Source organism: Andrena cerasifolii, chromosome 2, assembly GCF_050908995.1.
Source record: "Andrena cerasifolii isolate SP2316 chromosome 2, iyAndCera1_principal, whole genome shotgun sequence".
Lineage (NCBI taxonomy): Eukaryota > Metazoa > Arthropoda > Insecta > Hymenoptera > Andrenidae > Andrena > Andrena cerasifolii.
In genome coordinates, this window is record NC_135119.1 from 14974248 (window position 1) to 14998049 (window position 23802).

The 23802-nt window shown below is 48.4% G+C and overlaps 1 protein-coding gene across 5 annotated transcripts in view; it reads left to right on the forward strand.

Annotated features, from left to right (window-relative positions):
• The window catches only part of LOC143366141 (homeotic protein antennapedia-like), a 368003-nt gene that overhangs the window by 271809 nt on the left and 72392 nt on the right, over positions 1-23802 (forward strand). Inside the window, exon 1 of one of the 5 annotated variants that reach the window (XM_076806961.1) lies at positions 6626-6879. The exons of 2 other annotated variants lie outside the window; for them this stretch is intronic. The gene's annotated coding sequence lies outside the window, so the exon portion shown is untranslated. Of the gene's footprint in view, positions 1-6625; positions 6880-8806; positions 8823-21151; positions 21500-23802 lie in introns of those variants that run through there. 2 more of the 5 variants (XM_076806959.1, XM_076806962.1) reach the window with 2 other exon arrangements.

Below are 23802 nucleotides of genomic sequence, written 5' to 3' on the forward strand. Positions count from 1 at the left end.
AAGCTCGCAAAGGGAAAGAGGATGCGCGAATTATGGAATTGAAATCCTTAACTCGGCAGATTTTGTCAGATGAGGTGTGCGCACATATATCACAATTACGTCGTTTATCATAAATGTGCATCCAGTGTAGGCGTGAAGCAACGTTGGGATAAAAAGTTACGACCGTGAAGATAAAATCTTTGATGCTCGTGCTACCCGCATTTCGTTCGCTTCTACACAACTCGTGCAGCTCTTCATTTATCTACTGCTTTATTGTAAGTAGTCTATTATGCGGCGTGCTTTTCACACCCCATTTTAGACCTCCATAGTTAAGTACTTCCTATTCGGCGTACCATCATCATCGAGCATCAATTTCAAACTTTTACAATTTTCAAACTGTTAGGTATTACTCAGCTTCTCCTAATGCATCTGTACGGCTTGTGGTTTCGAGACAGACACTTTTCTGAATCACCATTTTGATTGCAAACTACTTAAGTAATATTATCGCGTACAATTCTAATAGTTAGGTATATACAGTGGCGTACCCAGAGGATAAGCAAAAAGGAGATTAATATGACCACGACTGAATTAATTCAAGAGCTTTGTAGGAAGAAAAGAAAACTCGATTTTGTTCTTTAAATAAGTTCTTATAATTCCCTAATAAATTTTATTGAATTTGCTGATTAAATCCTGAGTGCGCCACTGGGTATATAGTCCAAGTAGATAATACACAAAATGCAAAAATCTGCCAGACACTGCAAGTTCCTTCCGGTAGGCCTGATCGGGCAATTTATAGCTGCTGGAGCAGAGGGGTATAAATTGGTAGCGTTGCGAGTTACAAATGCGAGTAGGGAAGCGGGAAGGCTGGAGAGATCAAAAGCGCGCTTGAAAGGCTGTCCACGGGCTCGATGAAATTTCCACGGGTCAGTTTTCGTTAGTATTTGCCGCAAATAGACGGCGGGTCCTCTAGTCGGCAAAATCGACGACGACAGCGAGAGCGAGGGGGCCGAAAGGACCAGGCGAAAGAGCGGCGCAACGCGGAGAGGAACCCGAGGAGGAACGAACGCACGGTAGAAAGGAGCGCGAAGAGCGTACACGCGCCCGCGGATTAAAGAGTTATTTGAGTCTCGGAGGCGGCCATAACTCTCCCGGGCTATTCCCGTCCCGCGCTAGCTCGCTCGCTCGCTCGCTCGCCCACCGGAATATTTTAACATCGGGGGTGGGTGGGTGGCTGGCTGGCTGACTGGCTGGTCGCCTCTGCCTGTGTGCGCGCGGATGGGTTCAGCTTGGAAACACAGAGCCGCGTCTGTAGGTCTGTACAGGGACTAATAATACACGTACACACCGACGCGGGCGCACACAGGCGCATGGAGTAACGGGGAAAGGAGGGTTGGTGGGTGAGACGACAGGGTCCGCAACTCCACGCAGCTGACAGCTGTTTCCTCGGTGGGCCGACCGGTCGGCGGGGAGGATTCAGCCTAGTCGCGCCCCTTCTATAATGGCTCCCTTTTCTTCCTTCCCCTACCTACGCCAGCATGGCTGGCACGGCTTTCTCTCTCTCCTAGGCGGCTGTTACGTCACAACCGCGCCGTCGTCTGTCCCTACTCTCTTCTATTGCCACCGAATGACGTCAGTGCTACGTTCCGTCGCGTCGGGCCGGTGACGTAGCGAGCACGGCGTCATCGCCGATACAGACGACACGTCGATCGAACGCCGGCCGCTGGTGGCGCCTCGATCGTCCCGCCAAACTTATGCCGATCTTGATACGTCCTCGGTACCGTGCACGCGTTACGCTGGCATGTTACTCGTTAACCCTCGGTGACGCGCTTGGGATTTAATCTTGAAGGGAGCAGAGTTCAAGGGATAAAAATATTTGCAATGCAAATTCGTGATTATAAAAATTTATTTAAAGAATACAATCCAGCTTTTATTCTTCTTACAAACACCTTCTTTGAGGGTGCTAGGGCACTTTGGCCACCCTCTGGGTGTGCCACTGGGATAATATCCGCGATGTATGGTTTCAATGCTCCGAGTAGATGTCTAAATTTTCGAACGATACCCGTTGCTGCAGAATCTCCAGCTTTCAATACTTGATCTATCGAGCCCAGTCCAGTTCTTATCTCTATTCCAATTTCTCCGTTTACATGGTAAAAAGTGAATAAGTTGATACCGGTGATAAAGGGCGGTGTCAATAGCGCCACTAAATTCAGTGACCGCAGAAGAGGCGCGAACAGGTTTACGGAAGGCGATAGTATGCGGTAGCGATACGGTTGGCAGAATAAGTACTTGTGGCCGCACGGTGGCGGTATCATCAGCGATAGGCAGCAATCGTAAAACGCTTGTTTTACGATGGTCTTTGGTGGTGGGAGGACCGGCGGGCAGAGAGCCGGCAAGCGTCGAGTGGGACTCTCACGGTTTACGAGCGCATAACAGACGCGTTTATGGCCGTGATCACGTGGCCCCCGCATACCTATGGCTGTATAACCGGGTCCCATAACCACCGCGTAGTAAACAAATCGTAAAGCTCGGTTTCGGATTTACTGACCTGGCACAATATACGGAAAGCAATACGGAAAGCCAGCCACTCGGCAATGATAACCAGTTCCCTTCTACTCGTCCGGCCCGCCGTATGGGGGGACTATCATGACGCGGCCGGCAATAGAGACGTCGTTTCAGCTGCGGGACAGGGTTACCGGCTCCGTAACTGTGACACGCGAATCCACGATTTCTTAGCGTTCGATTACGCGCAGTAAAGCCGAGCTGGCCTGGCGTACGCGTACGTTAATTGCTCGCATATTCAATGTGTCCCAAGAATAATGTCCTGAATTATTAATCGATTTATTAGTCGATTTTAATATGACTGGTTCATTAATAAACGCCTTGGGTATCACGCTGATTGACCTTACTTTTTGTATACCAGCTGTAGTTCCATTAATGGAACGATTTAATTCATGCTAATTAATCGATCCTTCCCTTCTCTTTTCCTACATTATAGCCAGGCCTGCTTCAGCCCGAGCATCGTAAAGTCCGTTCCGCGAATCGAAATTCGCCTCGCCGATTTTGCACAATTACAATATCTTCCGATCAATGGACCACGATGCGCCCGCGCACACAACACTTCGTCTTCCGTGCATCGTGTTTCGTTTGTTCTCGCAGATGCCGCCAGATGCCGGCACTGCTTTATGACTTTCGGAGCGGTCAACAGTTAACGCTCCGATCGTTTTATCTTCCATTTACTCTTCGCCTTTGCGATCGCAGTGACATAATGCCCTCCCTATTTGCCTGCTGGAAGTTTCGTGAAATACGGGAAATTTCGCTGGAGCGTAGATAAAGAGTAGATATCATTTAGCATCGCGTTTGTCGTTTTTACGCGGACGTTTGCCGATGCAATTGGCGCCTCCGCCAGAGTGCAAAATAAACAGCGGCCACGGGCCATTTAGCCTTGCGTTACACATGCCAGTGCTGCGAAAAATTAATAACGCTTACGATAAATAGCGACAAATGAGAACTGCGTGGCAACGATTTATTTGTTGCCCCTGTGCATTACGTATGCAGGCGGAATGAAAGCATCGGTTAGTTACGTGTACGATGAGTATAGGTTAGGGAATGGTTAACTCGCACCTGTACGGGTGAAATTGACGTTTATATCGGCGCGTGAAACGTAAGGCACGCTTGTACCTGAAAATTATTGCCCGGTTGGCACGCGCGTGATGTACAACATTAATTTTTCGCATCTCGCTGGGGAATTAGTTGAGAAAAACGTAGAGGGGCGGTACATCGTTGCAAAAGAAATTTGAACTCCTTGGAGCGAGGAGACGAGCAACTCTCTGCGTAGCCGTGCAGAGCCACCGAGGTGATTTATTCGAGTTAATTCCAATTCCATTGGAGCCGCGAGGGCAGTCGCAGAGGGTGGGAAGGGCAAGAGCGGGTGGGGTAGAGGGTGGATATTCTTATGCAATTTGCCAGAAAGGTTCAAGAACCCGGGAGATCCCGCAATTTATCTTGCCTTATGTTACGCCGAGCCAAGGCAACGGAAGATAGATGGCGTCACTGCTTCCAACCCCTCCTCACTCTCTCGCTCTCTCGCTCCCTATATCTCCCTTTACCGCTGCGGCTCTCGCTCTCTCCGTATCTCTCTCTCTCTCTCTCTCTCTCTCTCTCTCTCTCTCTCTCACTTTCTCTCTCTCTCTCTCGGTTCCCTCGCCTCTCGGGTCACCCAAACCCCGTACAGACCCCTGCGACCACCCCTTCCCCCAGCCAATGAGGGACGACCGCGGTGGCCATCTTGGATGGAGAGTTATTGAACGAAAAAGATGAGTAAGAAACTTGTTATGGGGGTGCGTTCTCTCTGCGCCGCTGGGACTCGGGAGTGAGAGAGGGCGCCGGGCGGGTAGACGACGAGGACTGGAAGCTGAAGAAGGGTGGTTACGAGGGGTTGTTGGCGCTATATTGATCAATTGCTTTGCCGTGCTTTGCGCTACTTTCGTACCGTAATGTACAATGCCCGCGGTGGGTGCCGCGATACCCACTGCGTGGCCGAGTGAGACTAATTATATAACGATCGTGTTCTCGGGAATTTCAGTACTTTCAGGCATTCAATCTTCCACGGTCGGTCGTCACTCGCGCTAGATTAATTTCATTCGCGCCGCGGCTTTCCGTTTCTTTCGCCCATAATTTATCGTCGCGTTCGGCGCACCAGCTATGTACGAAATTCGCTCCTGGCTTCTTCCTCCGTTCCGTTCGCTTCTAGTTGCCAGCGGATCCTTGGCTCTGAAAATGTTTTGCGCAGCTCTCGCTCAAGAATTTTGATTGCACCTCGCGATGACGGGCGACGCATAATGCGGACATCGGTTCGCACTTAGAAAAGGAGCACCGGCGCACGGGTGGTCCTCCGATCGCATTTCACGAATGCTTAACGCGTCCCAGCTTTATAGGCGCATGTGCGCGCGCGAGCTGTCGCCTAACTAAATTTCGCCTTGAAGATTTTAGAAGTCCCCCGGCCTAGCCATCGACACGCACGGAGCTGCGTTACACCCCGTGCATGCGCGACCGTCGATCGTGAGTTGTTTAACAATGCCGCAATTAGGTTGATGAATTCTGACGGGCATTCGCGAGTAATAAACACAGCGCTGATCGCGCGGCACGAGGCGACACGTAACACCGGCGCTGCACGCTCAATGTTAGATGCTCGAAGGAAACCGAAAATTTCAATTTGTATGCAAATAGATTTATTCGGGAGGGTGTTGCGGATCCGCATAAAACGCGATGACCCTGCACACCGTATGCGCGCCAGACGGGCTGAAAGTTTAACAACCTCGGGAATTTAGTCGCGTATGTGTACTTATGCATTTTTTAGTATAATCGTCGACTATATCCGGCGAACACATTCGTTTTCTACAAAACCTCGCGTATTCTGTATGTTTGCGAGCGTTACTTTTTCGCGTCCAGTTTTTCTGAGTGGAGTATCATTGTGTTACAACAGTTTCCTTTTCCGTTTCCGTTTCCTGTAGATAATGTTTAAGTAGACATATTATTCTCAGCGCATATCCCTCTCTTTCGTTGGAATTAATCAGGTGACCTTGTGTTAACTGTCGATTCTAAAAATCAATATTTCGGGGTTGATTCATATCGACAGCAACCTCTTCTGAAATTGTTAGCACCAAATAACGAAGCAGTTTTGAACAGCAACTTCCCGCCATTCTCTTTATACTTCGTTTCACCCCCCGGACATATTTTTTACCGACAAGGTTCCTCGCTACGTTAGGAGGTGGCGTTGGTGTCGCAGCCATCGGCCGCGCCATCTGTGGTAATTACGAGGAAGCCGGTGGCGAGTCACCACGTGCGCGCGCCCCACCAGACGGCGCGGGCCGCTCGACCATTTGGAAGAGCGGGGATCCCCTTTGTGGTGGTGTGCGCGTCGAGCTCACTGGCAAAACGTAGTGGGGAACGGACACCCATGGCATGCCCGCGACGGCGCAGAATCCCATCGATCATTCGTGCCGTTTCCCCGTGTTTCACGCCGCCGTGTGTTGCACCGTGTAGAGAGAGGAGTCGACCACCGCTGCCCTCCCTCTTCAACCTCCACTCTTGCCCCTGACACGTCCACCCATCTCACCCCACCCCCGCGCCAATTCCCCCTACCAATACGACGTGCTGAGTCCGTGACGGTTCGGCGGGCAATGCCGACCAACCATCACGAGGCCTTACCTTCCCTATTATATTTATGTGGCGGCTCGCGGTCGGGAAGGTTTATGCGGTGTCTCCATTCTGTCTCGTGTCACTCTTTTTTTACCCCCTAGTCCTCCTCCTTTTTCCTCCTTACCACGCGTCCGACGTTTCGCTGTGTGCCATCAATGTTTATCGCCGCGCTACTATTCACTGTCGATGAAATCGTCGTTCCGCATGCACAGTCGCTACGGCTGGCTCTCTTCCACTCTCGATAACGTTCCGCGGTGATCCCGCCCGATCCTGTGTGTCGGAGGTTTTTCTGATCGCTGGAGGATCGGTGAAGTTGACGCTCCGATTCCAATCGTTCCATCGGACGACCCTAGACAGTTTGTGATTCGAGGTTGCTAGTGATCGTCGATCGAGTTACGAGCATCGATTCCGGGAAGCGCTCTCGGCTTACGCGTCGAAACGGTCCGGTGACTCGGTGGTTTTCGGATCGCGCGTGTAAAGCGTACGTGCCAGTGTGTGTTTCTGTGGGAGGCCCGATGCACGTTCAGCAGATCGAAGCCTGCACCACGTGCATAGTGGATCCAGTAAGTGCGAGCGGGCTTTAACATCGGCCAATGGGATTGTAAGGATGCTGGGCCACGCTCCGGATACCGACAACCTTCACTTGTCCGAAACGTAACCTTACCTTGCGCGCACTTTGTGGGATTACGCTCCATTCAGCCGGTAACTTTGAATTCTTTACACTCCCGGGTCCTTCGTTCCCCCGTGTTCATAGTGTTTCGTGACAGGGTGTTACTCGTTCCACTGGAACATTTGAACCTCTTGTGCACCGAGTATGAGATAAGAATCAGACATGCTTCCAGACAGGACACGTAAACTAGATTAACTTCTGAAACGTAGTCAGAGTAATTGCATGGAGCTTTGAGAAAGCTAGCTGCAGAACAATTAGCTATTTAAATAACATTACCGTGGCTGTATTCCTGGAAAAGAAATCGAGAGTTCGGGAGGGGCATTGGGCTAGTGAATTTTTATGCAACTGAACTTAATAGCAGTGGCGGATTTATCGGAAGGCCTCTCCCTCAGGACCCTATCTTCCAAAAAGGAATTACATATGCTTCTATCCAAACACTATATTTTTTAAGGGGAGGTTCCGGTCTAGAGCCCATAAAAATAGGTGATCTTTAGGAATTAATTAAAGGAAAACTACTATATATAATTTAATGGAACTTTTTGCATTGTATTAAGGATGTATTGAGCTACAGAAATATATTTTTTGTTTTATAATTAATCATTGCAGACGGTACTGGGGAGTCGAGGCGTCAAAAAATTCATCCAAATCGGTGGGACCTGTATCTCCAAAAGTTATTATCCGATTCGACTGAAACGTTTTTTATTTTGAAGAATATACTTCTGGCTGGGTGAAACTAGAAAAAATTACAAAAATGACTTTTTTAGAAAATAACGACACTTGAAATTTGAAATCACTTTTTTCCTATTTTTTTTCTTTCTTTCAACGGCTTTAAAAATGATAAATTTTCAATTTTTGTAATTTTTTCTGGTTTCCCCCCTAGCTAGAAGTATATTCATCAAAATAAAAAAAGTTTCAGTCGAATCGGATAATAACTTTTGGAGATACAGGTCCCACCGATGTTGAGAACACTGTTTCGAGAAAAACGCATGTAAAGTTTTACGTGACTGTCGAGTGGCCGGTTGTTACCCATGCATTTGCCGCTATCAAATGCGTATAACATCGGGAATTTTAAGAATTTCAACAAATCCCTTTAAACTCTTATTCCTAAGAGGTTGAACATTCGAAAAATGTAATAAAAAAAATCGATTTTAAAATGTAATAAACAAACCGATTCGTTGCTACTTTTCTTTATTATTCGAATTTTCCTTATAATTTGGAAACGAAAAGTCTCCCAAACACTTTGCTTAAGCCACTGTGAAGGGCTTTGAATAAATAAATAAAAAAAATCGCTGCCGAGAGATCGCTAAAATATATTTTTATTTGTGTATATTTTCCATCGCAAAAATTACCACAAGTAGTTTAACAAGTACACTTCGAATACATAAAGGTTTATTTAAAAAAAAAGCCTTCGAGTGTTTTAAAAAAAATCCCGAAAATACTTGTGTTTTCAGACCTTGCAGGTAGGCATGACCCCTTAAAAGGAAGACCCGAAAGGTGGGAAATTTTAAATCCGACCCACTGTGCGATGTAGGTAAATCACAGGGTTAGATGTCATTCTCATCCATCCAATTTAGGATATCCTCTGACATCTTGGAACCACCGAAGTTCTAATTGCAGGTGCACTCTATAAAACAGGGACACTGCGCCCGCGTAATTTGAAAATCGAAACGCGATGAAAACGTCAATCCCGTCCGTTGTTCGAGCACGAGGTATTCACCGTGGTTGCCGTCGTAGTAGGTACTTTCGTAGACACGCGCGTACAGGTGCTCGCCGGCACACGAGTGCTTGTAAGCACATGTACGCGCGCACGTAACGCAGAGGAGATCGTAAATCAGTCAGTTACCTATATACGCCTATATACATATAATACGTACGCAACGTAACGGTATGTAATTTATTGTTTCAGGTAAGTGACGTTGCACCGCCCCAGGCCTCGCGGAGAGCACATGCGTGCATCTTCCTTTCCCGGCATAATGTAAGCAACCCACTGTCTCTGTATACCTATTACGAGCGAGATGTCAAGCGGGCTCGCGGCGCGGCTCGGCTCGTCCAGGGAAACAATAAACCTAGAACGCGCCTTACGCTACGAGCCAACGCCGGCCGCTCCGCGACCCGTTTCCTGTCTCTCGTTCTTTTCTTTCCACGAAAAATTTCACCACGGCCGCCCTCGAATTTATCGTCCGCCGCGGCACAATGAGTGCAGATTTTATCGGGGCCGCCCCGATACACGCGACAACGGCGCTCGGGTTCGCGCTGTATCCTCGGCGTTCGCCGCGGCTGCGCGGCGTGTCCCTTTCGCCTCGAAGGGGCGATTTTTACGCGACGCGGACACGCGTTGATTATGAATTTAATGGTTAAACGCGAAGGACGCGATCGTTTATTTACGCGGCGCTGAGTACGACGCTCGTAAATCGTCTCGGCCGGAGCCGAGTGCAGTAGGCGTAGTCATAAGCTGGTAATTTTTTCGGCGACGGGGGTACGCGGCGCTATTATCCGCATCGGAATGACAGAGGATGTAAGTGACATTTGTATCTACTGGTTGACAGCCTCCGTAGTTGCTTGTCGCGAGATAAATAACGGAGGAAATGAGCGCGTATACGGTGCGCGGGCAAAATGTCCCCGGTTATTAGTCAGCTCGGCGCCATGAAAGGGAACCTTCCGGGTGGCTGCCTAATTTAACAACGATGCCCGCTCGTTGTCGGCGCGTCCCCGACCGGAGCCCTACGTGCCTCGCCGCGGCGGCAGCTGTCGATACGGGAATCCGGTTTTATAGCGATTTCGATTACCTATACCTTCGCGGCGATACTCGCGCGGCGATAAGCGGTGCATAAAGGCGAGCACCTGTAATACAATATATTACCGTAATGGTGCGTGCCCGGGCGGAGTGAGATAAAGGACGCTGGCCGCACGGCCGTACAGGTGTAAACGGGGCCTAAACGAGGTGCGGTTATTAGCGGACACCGCGGGAGGGTGGGAGAACAAGAAGATAATAACCGAAAGATGGATGAAAGTGAAAGGACGAGGAACGTCGGAAGGCGGGTGGGAATGCGGAGGAGAGGCGGGAGAGGTGGTGGCACGTAGAAAGGGAAAGAAGGGGAGGGTGTGAGAAGGGAGAGAGGTTCCACGGGGGAGTGCTGAGAAATCCTCGTCAACCACGCAGCCGAGATAGGCCACACACCGGCGGCTTGTAAAACACGCGGCGAGATTAAATGCTTCATTAATGTGATTAAAGTAAAAAGCTGCCTGAGTAATGAACCGCGCTGAATCATCCGGCAGTCGTTCTCCAGTCTCCGTCGCCCTGGTGCTGCTCCAGTACACGCTCTCTTGCGGCTGCCACCCTTGCGCCCTCGCTTTAACGTAAACGCTACGATTCTTTTTTGCTTGGGTTCGGGCTCGTTTCCCGCGCTATGGTGCCTTCGCAATTGAGTTAATCGCTGCCCAGTGCTGTTGGTTTACTAAATTTCTGGGGACTGCAATTAATGACGCGACGTTTGACTCGGTGGTTCAGCCCATGCATCGTGGGATAGTTTAGTTGAATATACTCGAGTGGAGATTAAAGTATTATGGTGAGAGGGAAAAGGCGTTTATTACATCGCTGCTTTGGCCGTTGATTCGTCGGAGTTGCCGAACGACTGGAACAGATTTGGTAAACGCTCGAGCGGTAATCCAGCCCGGTCAAATCGATTTCACATGCCAGGGAGGCTGGAGGTTGTTGGGCCGTTTAGAAGAAAGGCAAGGGCGAGGCAGTCGGATGCAGATACCGGAATTTTTTTAAGCCCTCAAAGAAGCGGCTATCCGCTGCTGTTGGCTGGATAAAAGTCGCGGTGTTCACAATTGGTAATGCCGATAGAGCTGCCATCGTCTTGCCATACAAACGTCCTCCCGGCTACGTACGCCGGCCTCTTTCTTCGCTAAACACAACGACCGTTGTGCGTTTCTTCGGCACGCGCATCACAAACGTCCAACCGGTCACTATACGATACACTTTGTTCCGATTGAACGTACCACGGATCTCGGAGGCCACTCGGCTCCCCTTTCGGCGCGCTCATTGTTCGAGGAATTCTTACTTTTTAAGTATTGTACGCGAACCTGAAAGCACCGCTCGCTCTGAGAAATTCAGCGGTGTAATTCAACAACGGCAGCTGAGTAACTCGCAGTCTTTCATACTGCTCCGCAATTATAATATACAAAGTGGCAAAATAACTGCGGCTTTGCTACGACATTGATTAGTACTGCGCGTAAAACTTTCTTCTTGAAATTTTTTTTTAGGCTTTAACACTGTGATTGCAACTCAGTGCTGAAAACCGCTTCGAAATTAGACTCTCCGTTCGCATTTAATTTTAAAAGCAAGTGTAGCGCCCTCTGCGCGTGGATTTTGGAACTATTCTATAACTTATAATAGTGCCATTAAAACAAAGATTCTTCTGGTACGTGGTTCATCGAAATCGGTTCAGTGGTTTTTTAGTTTTGCGCTTTCAAACATACCTAGGGTAGACCGGGTCGAATCGAATCGCAGGGTGAATCGGATCAGAACAAGAATCGAGTCCATTTTTCTTACATCGCGATAGAAGAGTGTTGCCACGAGAATTGCTCTCGATCTGTGTGCTAAGTAGTGTCACTTGACTTCACTGTCAGTAAATTAGATTTGTTTAAGTTGATTCTAAAGATTTTGTTATGAAAATTTCAATTTTGTAAGAAATTTATGGGTTATCCAAGTTTCGGGGAGAATCGGATATTTCTCACTTTTTGGCTTTTTGTTCGCGGAAGAAAGATTTTTAAGTTTGATCTTATTTTCTATTATTAATCTTAAAGCCAAAGGTGTACTGGTCACGAACATATAATACAAAATTAGTTTCTTCAATGTTTGACTAGTATTTTTTTACCGTCAAGCACAAAGTGATCCAATCCGCCCCGGTCTACCCTACAAGGTGCGAAAGCGCATCTTTGCAGTTTGGAAATTGTGTTTTTCTGCGCCTATATCTCTCGTGCATTTCGCGATGTAATATTGAACCAAGCCTTTAGCAACTTACAGACCTCTAACGCCTCGAAGATTAATATTTGGCACCATTACCTGACATTGCTGAAAGTGTGCCTCGTGCCAGTTGCAGCGCGAGGCTTCGAAGCGCGCGTTACATCGGCACACTGTTCAAATGTTAAACGTCGTCGGGCAGGATATTAAAACGAGCCAGTTGCTATTTCATTCCTGAAACGGCCCGCGTATTTAGCCGCGAGCGTCACGAAAGTATCATCGGCACTCGTGAATCACTGGGACACGAGCCCAATTATTTAGGCCGTGTATTGGTTAACCGCGCCAACGTCAATTACACGACGATGGAAAAAGCGTGCTAAAATCCATTGAACCCGGTCATCGAACTCTGCGCTTACGGAGCAGTAATGCCGTCGCCGACTAATTGTAAAAATGCTGCAAAGCGGAAGGCTTTTAAAAGGCTAATAGGTACCTATGAAAAACTGAAATTATGATAGCAAGTGCTACAAATAGGACGCGACAAGAAACGGTTAGCACGACGCAGAGTAGTCGGCGTGTTTCATAAGCCGTCAATTGGCGTCAGTCGCGCGGCAGGCGTGACGCTCGATCGCGGAGACGCGTCGCCTTGCGTCGCGTCGCGTCGCGGCTCCTCTCCGCGGTTACACGGAGAACGTGTCAGGTCGTTACACGGCGCAGATACGAGGATCTTTGACGGGGCGGTCGCGCGGCCCGACGTACAAGGTGCTGTGGCTTGACGCAAAGTGCAAGGAGATGCGATCGACGATTATGCACTTACGGTGTTACCGTATATAAACGGGGCCCGTATAAGCCTCGCCGGGTATGCACACACCGCTGTACCTATAGCGCGGACCCAGCCACGAGAGCAATGTATCTTCCCCGTGACATTGGGGCCCGCACTAATCGCGCGACAATCTTCACCGCGGCGAGGAGAGAAGGACGAACGAGGACGAGCAGGACGAGCAGGACGAACAGAGGACGAAGAGGACCGAGTACAGGCAGCCCGCGCCTATACTCCTGTACGCGGACGCTCGAAAGCTGGATAGATATTAGATACCCGCTTGCTGGAGAAATTGAGATTCAAGTGGGAGAAGGGAGGAGTACCGACACTCTTCTGCTGGTGTTAATTGCGCGCCGGTGCTTCAAGTGTCGAAGCTGAGGCGCGAAAGAAAGATGCGCCCCGCTGTCAAGCATTGAAGGTTAGAAGACGAGGAGTGTGGAAGCTCGATAGAAGTGGCTTCCTCTGGAACAATAAGGACGAGGGTTCCAGCTCCGCACGATAGGAGGAAACGGGGAAGAAGCAGTTTCCACGAGAGCTGCTTTCCGGGCAATCTACAAAATTGAGAATTAATTCTTAATTCCGTGGATCGCTTAGTTCAATCAAGGGGAACACCGGAAGGTCTGGCAGAAATGGTAGCGCTGCTTCTTCCTGGGGAAACACGGGCAAGCGGAATAAGCGAGAGTGGTGAACGGCGGTTGAACGGAAGTGTTAAGCGAGGAAGCAGGAAGGAGCGGGTGTAGCTCGGTCGAGCGCGTGCATATTACTGAAATTGAGGAAGACGAGGTAAAGAAGGATGCGCACAGGGTGCGGGACTAGAATGAAAGGGGAGAGGGGAGCAGCGGGAGGAACGATAACCACTCGAGCGAATAAAAAAGAACGCAGCGAGAGGAGCTTAGAGCTAGGAGGAGGGAGAAAGAATGAGAAGAAGGGAAAAAAGAGGAGAGAAGAAGGTGCTGGTTCGGTCGCGGGAGCAAACTGTTCTTGCCGGCAACAGACGTTCGCGACTACCTCGGGCTCGCGAGCAAACAACAATCGTGCTAATTAAGTATCATCCTGGTGGACGCGACGCAATATCTGGGGAAGCGACATATTCGCGGCAGCCAGCGATCTTTGCATATTTCCTCGGCGGACATTCCTCGGGACAGGAGCCGCACGATCGCGAGAGGCTATCAACCAGGAATCGGAGTGTCCTCCGAGTAATCGATGCTGGAATGTGGGTAAGAATGCTCCGACTGGTCGACAAACGGGATCACCCGGATGCTGGGCAGTTGCTTTTAACCTACGGACAACCTAAAAATACGTCTGCTCGCCGTCCCACTGTCTCCAGTCGCGCGTAATCGACCAGCTCCAGGAACAACAGTTCCATGCTTGTACCGTCGATTTTCCTGGCGCTACAAGAGCCTACGGAAAATGGTAGCGCTGCAGAGAAATTGAATATTCACGTTGCGTGTGGACGGTGCGGGCCTGAAAGCACATCGCAGCCTGTTAGATTGCGTTCGCCGTAATATCTAGGCCTCGCGATATCTACGGATGTTCCGGAAGGATCGCTGTTCGACGGTTCTCCAAATGCATTAGCAAAAATGAAGATCACGGACGACAGGATCAGGGACAATTGCGATCGCATTGTAGGCCACTGGTCCGAGAGGTTTCTACTTGGATCCTCGTCTGTGCTCTAGATTCGCGTTCGTGTGGAAAACTCACTGAAGTTCCTCTTTTTTCCCCGGCCTCCAATTCCGCAGAGCAGTTTGCGGATCCAGACGGGTTTCGGTGTCCGACGCCATCGCAGCCTTGAAGAAGGGGAGTGGTAGCAGGGGAAGCGCGTTCTACCAGGTCGCGACGGAAATTTATCCTGCTACGTCGAAAAGTAATTAGCGACGAGCAAATGTGTTTATTGGAGGAGTGGAACCATAGATCCGAGAGGTGTGCTGCGTCCGCAGCCGTATTAATGCTTGATAAAAAATTGCGGAAGCTAGCAGCTGCAGTGGCGCTCTCTATCGAACAGAATGCTTAGATACGGATCTATCGAACGAACGCGCCTATGCCGCTATGTGGACTGCACGCAGCAAGCAAACCCGTAATTTATTTCCCGCCGGCCGCCTACCTTCCGACTCCAATATAATCATTATAATTATTGTCTCCCCTTCAAATCGACTTCGATAATCATCGCCTGTATTTGTTACACGGCTTGCATTAACTTGCCGCATTCGTACGCGGCGGGTGTCTGCTTCTATCGAATCACGATTTCATCGTTCCGAGGATCGTTTTCCATTGTTCGGGATTTATGTTGCTCTTTCTTCCGTCGCTGCGAACCTTCAATCCACTCCTAATATGTCGGTGGTCGCGGAGAACGGTGTATTTTACCCTCGCTCTATGAATCGAACTGCTTTGTTTCTATAATTCTGACAGAAGCGGCGTAGTTTCAAAAACGAGAGGATATTTTTCTGTCGCTTTTTAGGAAGATACTACCAATCCGCTTCGCAAGTTCCAGCAATCGGTGAAATTGAGGACCTTGCAGCAATAGGGGTGCAGCTCCATTTTTGACAGTTTTTGAGTTGTGACATGTGATACGTGTAAAAAAAATCTATATCGCGTGGTGCACGCTTGATGCAAATCCAATAACAAATGAGCGATATATGGCGAATAAATGAGAATATTAAAATTAATATTAAAATTATTGCTTTGAGAAGAAAAAATATATTTTCACGCAATATGTAATGGTTATTGAGTTGATAAGTTTTTACTTCTATTTTTGGCCATAAATATTTTACACTAAAAATATTAATATTAAATAGAAATAAAAATAGAAATAAGTAAAAAAAGTCAAGAGTAGAAATAAAGTCTTATCAACTCAATTACTACTTATTGTGTGAGAATATATATTTTTCAATTAGTGTCCGACTGATACTCAATTGTTAGTATCATCGTCTATTGTGTCTAGGGATCTATTAAGGTGAATGTCCCAATTTCTGCTCATGTCCCCATTTCTGCTCATTTCGTATTTTTCTTATTATTATAAGCGTCACGTTTGTACTGTAGTTACAACAAAATAATTCTAAATTATTTGAACATTTACGCGGGTGTTACACGAGCTTGGGGCTGATCGAAATGCAGCATAAGCAACGAAAAACTTTTAAAATGATAGACAAATGATTTTTCGACCGTATTTTAGCTGGTTGTGGTAAGGAACTATTGGTATTCGATAATTGAGCAGAAAATAGTTTTTGCGGTAAAAGTTCTTATTTATGAACAAAAACAGATACCGTATTGTGCTCTGGATGTAGATTTTGTACTATTTTTTATTATTTTAAGTAGAAAACAGGTGATTAGGTTTAGGGTCAAATGAATCACCGTCGTGTCCGAATTTCTACTCACCAAAATTTTAGCAACATAACCTGACAATTCAATATATGCTGTAACCTCTATTTCTATTCGAAGGCATTTTATTTCTTGTTTATCATTATTTTATGCTTTACTGTTATGTTACGAAACATCTCCATTAAAGATGTAACTTATTTTAACCTGAAAAGGCAACATATTATGCGAGTAGAAATTGTTTACAAATGGTGAGTAGAAATACGTACATCGCTATTTTTCGTGAGCAGAAATACGGACATTTAGAGCATTCTATTTAATTACAAATTACTAGTAGTTAAACATCTTGAAATATTTTTCTTAACTAGTTTTCGACTGGTTGATTTATTAATAAAGAATTAATCAATTACTCTGCAAATTTTCATCACAAACAAATTTTTTCACACCTTCTTTCCGACGAGTAACCTCTTAAATGAGCAGAAATTGGGACATTCACCTTATACACGATTCCCCGAGGAGTTCGTTATTTCGTTATCGAAATTTTACGAAGTTCCATATTACGCGCCGTTCCATATTACCTGCCTTTACCCTACCTACCAACACGTAGCAACTTTCAAACATTCCACACGTTCCACTGTGCTTCGACCAAGTATATTCACTCGGAAAACTCCTCCCAGGACTCGGGTGCGTCCGCGCAGGAAAAAGGACGGAACCTACGGCCAGTCGGATGCTATCAGCCATTTATCGGCCGTATTTCGGCCGCGCTCGCGATAACCCGCGGTATCGCGTTCTCGTTCGTCGGCGCGGCAGCCGTGACATTATAAATTGCGACGATCCATTCACCGTGTTAATTTGTCCGCTTTTCAATTAGCGGCCGAACTCGCTCGGCGACGGCGGCGGTGCCGCGGCGTCGAATAAATTGAATGGCGGCGACGCCGGTCGCGAAGCTGTTCGTGACTTTCTAAATACCCCGGGCGCGTGTGTGCGCGCCGTGGCCCCCTTTTAGCGGCCGATTCGGCATCGCGGTGCCTCGGTGTTTTCACCGACAGGTGGATATGGAAGGAACTCCTCGCCTCCTATTCCTTGGGCTCGTTCCAAAATTTTTACAATTTCGACATCGTTGCCCGAGGAACGCCGCGTCGAACCGCGCTACCACACCGCCGAGGAGAAAGTTTCCATGCCCACCCTGTCGGGGCTCCTTTACGTTAAACTTGGGCCTTTGTCGCGTGTATTGTTGTCGCGATCGATGTTCAACACTGAAGCGACAAACTTGCGGGGAATGTCGTGTTCGCCGCTGTTTACACGCTCCCTGTCACGCTACACTTGTACACGCTTTAAATTGCACCGCCATGCTTTTTTTCTGGGCTCTCCGAACAAGTGACTGCACGGCTGTTCGCCGCGAAGCTTGCAGCGCGTATCGGGGATGCAAGTGGAGACGAAACGCGCTAGGCCTGTACGGTAGAAGAGCATCTATTCTTGTCGGTGAAGCAATGGCATCGAATCGAGGGGGTGACTTGAAATGGTAGGAAGATCGGCCGCGGATATCGGCGAGCTTTCGTGCCGGGATTTGATGAATTCTCGGTATTGACATACGTGACAGGAATTTTCATGGAAAAGCTCGCTAGGAGTCGGATGTAATATTCCGTCATTCAAAAACGCAGCGCCGCCGCGAACCGAGCGGCAAGTTGGTGCCGGCCACCTGCAGGTAACCTGGGAGCGTCACGACGCCGCCGTCGCGGCGAGTTACGGCCACAAATCACGCAATTCGTAATTGCCGCTACCAACTACGCGATTTCACGTGAGGGGTGGGGACGGGACTGGCGAGGGTCCCTACCTGTGCACGCGTGGATGGAAATCCATAAACATCGATTGCTTCTGCCTTCCCAGACAGAACGTCGAACATCAGCCGAGCCTAAATATTTCCGAATATCGTGATCCAGCACTATGAAACCGTGAAAATGTTTCGACGACCAGCGAGAGTCGCTCCTACCCCTTCTCGGAAAGAAAAGCAGCGTTCGTTTGTTCGGTGAAATTGAAACGGCACGAACGGCAGCCGAAAATAGGGGGGTAAGAAACAATAGAAGGATTTAGAATATCCAAGCATATAGATTTTTCGTTGGATAATCTCGTATAGGGTATATCCGGCGGTGTCGGCACGGCAAGGGAGTTGGTACAGTTGTTATATTTGAGACTCTATACGTAAAGACGCATTAAAGTGCAGACTAAGTGCTTCTCTATGAGCCAAACAGTTGAACGAATAGCGCCATTTCGTTTGCTTCTGCGTTTTTCCGGATTTATAGACTATAGAAAGTCGATGGGGGTTATATTAACCTCTTTTATCAATAGTGGTGTACAGAATCGTAATTAAAATATACTTCTAAGTTAATTTTCGTATAATATTTTGGATAGTAAGATAGGAGAGATATTGAGGGACAATGCAGCGAAAATTATTTCAATACAAATCTAAATGTCGGAAACAAATCTAAAAGGAGAGATGTTCCCAGTTATGATTGAGATAGATGGTTCACTTTCGAATTGCCTGGAACGTTTAGAAAATTATTTCAATACAAATCTAAATGTCGACTGGCTAAAATAGAGACAGATGCAATAGTTGTGGTCGGCAAGAAGAACTAATTAGGTTCAATTAAATAGAAAATGATTATTTTCTTTGCTTTGCTAATCGCTAGTAGGTAGTTCACTTGTTGTTTGATGCGTTCTCTACTTGTTTAGCGTAAACAAATAGAATTTCAATAAATCTGTATTTGACTAAATTGAATAATTTTGCTTTCTTCATTGTAATCTTTTCATGATTGATTATGTTGGTCATCTCTCCCAAAGACGCGAACCATCTCTCCGAACGACGAGACCCATTTCTCCCGGCACCTCAGAGGAAATAGATATCATGCTTTCAGTTTTCAATTCGATTTTCAGCAAATTTTGTCTTAAAGCAAATATCGACTAGTTTTTCTGAATTATTATAAAATTCTGGTAAAATAAATAATAATATTATTATTATTTTTCTTTATTACTTGAAACATACAGAGAAAAATAATACACAAAGACTAGCGAAGTAAAGGGCGAGGCTCTGCAGTAGAATACTGTTGGAAGCCTAACCGTAACTAAATAACTAACATTAAACCAAAACTAAAACTAGGGAAGAAAAATAGAAACAGAGAGAGAATCTAAACATTATTCTGACGCATAGTGCAAAAATATTTATCGTCGAGCTTTACATTTAAAATCAGGAAACGGATTTAGCCCTCGAATATCAGGTGGAAGGGAATTATAATAATGAGACGAAATATAGGCGAAGCAGGATGCAAATTTAGATGTCGAGTGTACCGGTATAGAAAGGAGACTTTGATGTCGAATAGAAAGAGAATTAGGCCCATGGTAAGAAAGATTGTTGCGAAGAATATTACAGAGATAAAGCGGGACGTGAGATATCAGTGTTAGTTTTAATAGCCAATTTATGCTAGGTGCACCGACAGCCCCGGATTTTACCCTATCCAAAATTGACCAATAAATTTCCATCAGCTTTTCTATAGCTAAAAATCAATCCTCCCTTTTACGTCACACTCCCCACTACAATTTCAACAACTCCAAAAGAGCACACCACCCCCAAGCTCCGAATTTATCTAAACAGTGTTCTCCAAACGAAATCTCGATTCTGTTTCACTTTCCTGTGCGAATATTACGTGTAGGTATTCCCGCAAACGGGCGAGCAAGCGTGTTCGGGTTTCTAGTTCACAGCATCGCGCCGTTTGTTATATGCGACCCCGGATGGCGTGGGGTGTGAGTGCAACATTGTACCAACACACTGCAATTTCCGCGGCGATATATTATGTTCGTGTTCCAAGTATTACTTGGGGCCTCCGTCGATGTCGGTAACAACCGACCCTGGTGAGTTTGATTTCACGGCGAAGCTCGGCTCTCGCGGCCTTTTGTGCCCTCGCGAGCGTAGATATCGTCGCCAATAATAAGCAACGGTATATCGCGCGTTCGCGTTACGCTTAGCAGATTATTCCGCGGTCCTTCCAACCCGGGCACCGTAATCAATAGATCGCCGAGGGACCAGCGAAAGATTATCCGCGACGCGCGCAAAATTTGAATGCTATCGCGCGTTAGGATCGGACGCATACGTCCACCTTTCCAGTCCACGTCATCGCGTACTATATCACGCGCCGGGTCGGAACGTGTTACCATTGTAACACGCTTGTTTCTGGGGCAATACATTACGCTACGTCCGCGTCCCCGAGTATTAGCCGGCGTTCCTTTAACACGAGTAGTGGCCCTGGTACTCCGTTGCTCTGGTCCCCTCGTCAGAAGCAGACTAAAAGCTTTCTCCGTTGGTAATTAGGGACACACGGGGGTCGCGGTGGTTCAGAAATTAAGGAACAGTCTCGATGGAGCCGAAGCTTCGCCGACAACCTGAAATACGTAGAACTTACAGTAGAACCATCGAATCTTTTGAGTATTCCATCTCACCGGCATACCTGCGTACCTAAGTTATGTAAGAGGAAACAGAAATCATCCGATTCCTTGGCTTCTGTAGCCCCTAGCTTTCTGAGGAATACCTTCGTCGCGCTTTGCCCATTTCAATATTCATCAGTTCTAACCACCATGGCTATCATATTCCTGAAAACACGCGGCAAGAGTACGGCTGACCATCTGAGGGCTGTCTACTTTCTATGGAAATCGCGACATGAAACAGCAGAATTTGAAAGTTTAATATGTCCAGCCTGGGCGCAGATGCGCGTCGTTTCTGGACTGAAATTAGTTAACGCGAATTTACCGGTCATCCCTGCGAATTTCTTTGCGGTTTTAGCATTACACCTGTAGGAGGAAAGACGTACCTACATGACTTTCTTCGACCGCGTTAATCATCTTTGTGTCAGCACGTGCAAGGATCAGCGCATAGGGGTACCAGTATGTTTATACCTTCGGTGGCGCATTTTTCCGGGATTCTCGAAAACAAGTGGGTGCGCTCGGGCAGCTCTGCCGGCATAGGTGTGCCCGTGTGTCTCCTCGGTGTATGGGGCAGACGGTGTGGGTGCGTTGGTGTGTTTCCCGCGCGCGCCCTCGCGTTCCTGCCTCCTTCACCGGCGCTGCCTGCCTGCCTGCCTGCCATCCTATCAACATCGCACTTCATAATCCTGGCAGTGTTTCTGCGCGTCTCGATCCGTTACCTCAGGTCGATCGGCTTCATCTCTATGCCTCGAATCCGCGACTAGACTGCATCGAATCGTTTCACCTTCTGGTGTCTATCGGTCACGGTTCTTTTAGCAGACTTCCCTCGCCGGTCGATCTTGATGGGTGGACGCGGAGCCGAGTGCTCGTACCGGGTCATTTGCGCGAGTGAATCTACTTGGATCCAGGGCGCAAAGTGCCGCCTGGATCCCTGACGTGCTACGCGTGTCTGCCGCGATAATGCGCCAAGCATCGCTGCTCGAGGCTCTTGTTAGGTAATGGTGAACTCGGAATACAAGGTTGCGAGCCCTGGAACCGCCGTGACCGAAGCCCAGCGGAGAGCAACGTTAGCCGAGGATGAAAGGTACCCGAGTTGTTCTTTCTCCGGTTGAAAAGTTTGAAAATTTCACGGTCGAGACGTCGGGACAAAAAATTGGTTACAATTTGCCGTACCGCTAGGGGCGAGCCCCTAAAAACCGAGCAAAAGGAGGCTCATAAAAGACGTTCCGACTGGGGGGGCCTCGCCGCTTCAGAGGCTCGCCGAACGTCCAGAATACTTATCTCGAAATAGATCGCGAGAATTCGGAGGACGATGCCGTGCCCTCGCAAGGTACGCGGTAGCCGAGGAATGCGCGAGCGACGGTTTTTCCTAGTTAAATCCATTCCCGACGGTTTCTCTCCGCTGGCCGGTATATATCAAGTAATACGCATTTCTGCCGTGCCAAAGTGAAACGCCATTTCTATCCGTCAGGCATCGAGCCAGCCCTGCGAGCTCAACTACGTCCACCTCTTGACCCTAATTTTTTCCCTAACATCCTGCCTCCTGCGGGCGATCTCTAGGACCGCGACAACCCCGCTGTAAATCAGTCGCTACCTACATATTTCTAAATAGCTCCCTTTCGGTGAACGATATCGGCTCTCCGGGTTTGGCTTCGACACCCGTGTTTTCTTGGATTCTAAAAATTTTTGCCCTCTTACACTTTCGGTGCTACCGAACCCATGCACGCACTCGGTGCATAGAATCGACGCGCATATTTGCGCAGCAAATATCGTCAGCTTATGTCCTTGACACACATACTTATACGTTCAGCAAAAATTATCAACGTTCGCGATAAACAATTACCTCGTGCCGCCTGGGTTAAGAAAGTAAATGTCGGCGCTACTGTACGCATAGGTTCCGTGCAATCTTCAAGCACGGTCAGGTACATCGTGATGTCGAAGAAAGTTGCTCAGCTGGAGACAGAATGTTACTTTCAATCGCGGCGTTCGTTGGCGAAAAATCGTTGCGTCAGCGTCTAGTGGAGGTGGATGGCGTGGCGAAGGGTGGAAGGTGGGCTAGACGCAATTTGCCCCGTGGGTGGTTGCTCGATCCTTGGTTGTGGTGTGCAGGATTGGTCGGACGTCTGACAGTTGACGGATGACGAGGCGGCCTTTCAGTTCTCCCCTTTTACGCCCTCGACGCGCTCTCGGCTTTGGGTCCCAGGCTTCGGATCCTTGCTGCGTCCATTATGCGCCGCGAGGCAAGGCTGAACCGGGCGTAACGGGATTATTAACTGAAATAGGCGTATAAGTCATGCGTCTTCGTCTTCCCCTGCCTCCAATCTCCCCACCTGCCGTTCCCGAGCGCGCTTTTACGCGGCCCCGTCCGTGGCGCAGGGGTCTCTTGAAATTAGAGAAATTCCCCCGCTCGTAGCTGCGAGAATTCTCTCGGCGATGGCCAGCGGATAAGCAGCGGCACGCAGCAGCGATGCAAATCTCGCTACCACTCGTGAAACATTAAAAATCATTTCTACTTCTCGGCGGGTTTGTTCCCTCCGCACGATGTGCTTCTTCGTACGTATTACCCTATTCCCCGTGCCTCATCTTTCTTATCGCATTTCTATCGTTATTGCCCGACTACACGCGTAAGGCACACGGCTATTTTTCAAGTCCCACGAGTTGAACCTGACCCCGGTGACTTCTTCTTTTTTAAATTAGCTACCTAATTTCACCAGGTCTGTCTTAGTATCGGGCGATGATGCGCTCCCATTAACTTCAGTTTTTCTACTCCGTCGTAACTTTTTGCCGCGAACCTAGCGCCATCTTTTCTCGAAGAGTACCCCCAGTATATCACGACACGGAAGCGAGGCATAGGCATCTGCAGATCGGTCCTCCCGGGTACATAGGCGAACACATATTTTTCAATAACTGGTGTAAGATAGGCCGGCGAGGCGGCGCGCGCGGCGTCCGATAAACGGTTGTGTCGGATCGCTGTTTTTCGATCGGTAGCCCGCGATAAAGGCCTGACTGGCGCGATGATGCGGATCTAGAAGCGACGCGCGAAATGTTGGAGCAACAGAATCCGCGCTTCGTGGCCGACGCCGGGACCGCGAGCGCTCGCGGTGCAAGAGGTACCTACACACCGGTGTCACGTTTATCTGCTCGGCGATCGGCTGCGCGCAGCCCGATTGCGCGAACCGCTGCGTGGCGCTCGGACCTATACCGAGAGCGTGTAACCGGCAAACCGGTTGAACTTCTCGCGCTTTCCTGCCGATCTTGTTCACGAGCAAATCCGCACTTTTCTACGCCCGTTAAAATTCGACTCGACTACGCGGCCGGCCACGTCATCCGCCCGCTCCCACCGCGTGTCGCCCGGCCCGCGATTCGTGCGGCAAATTACACCCGTTC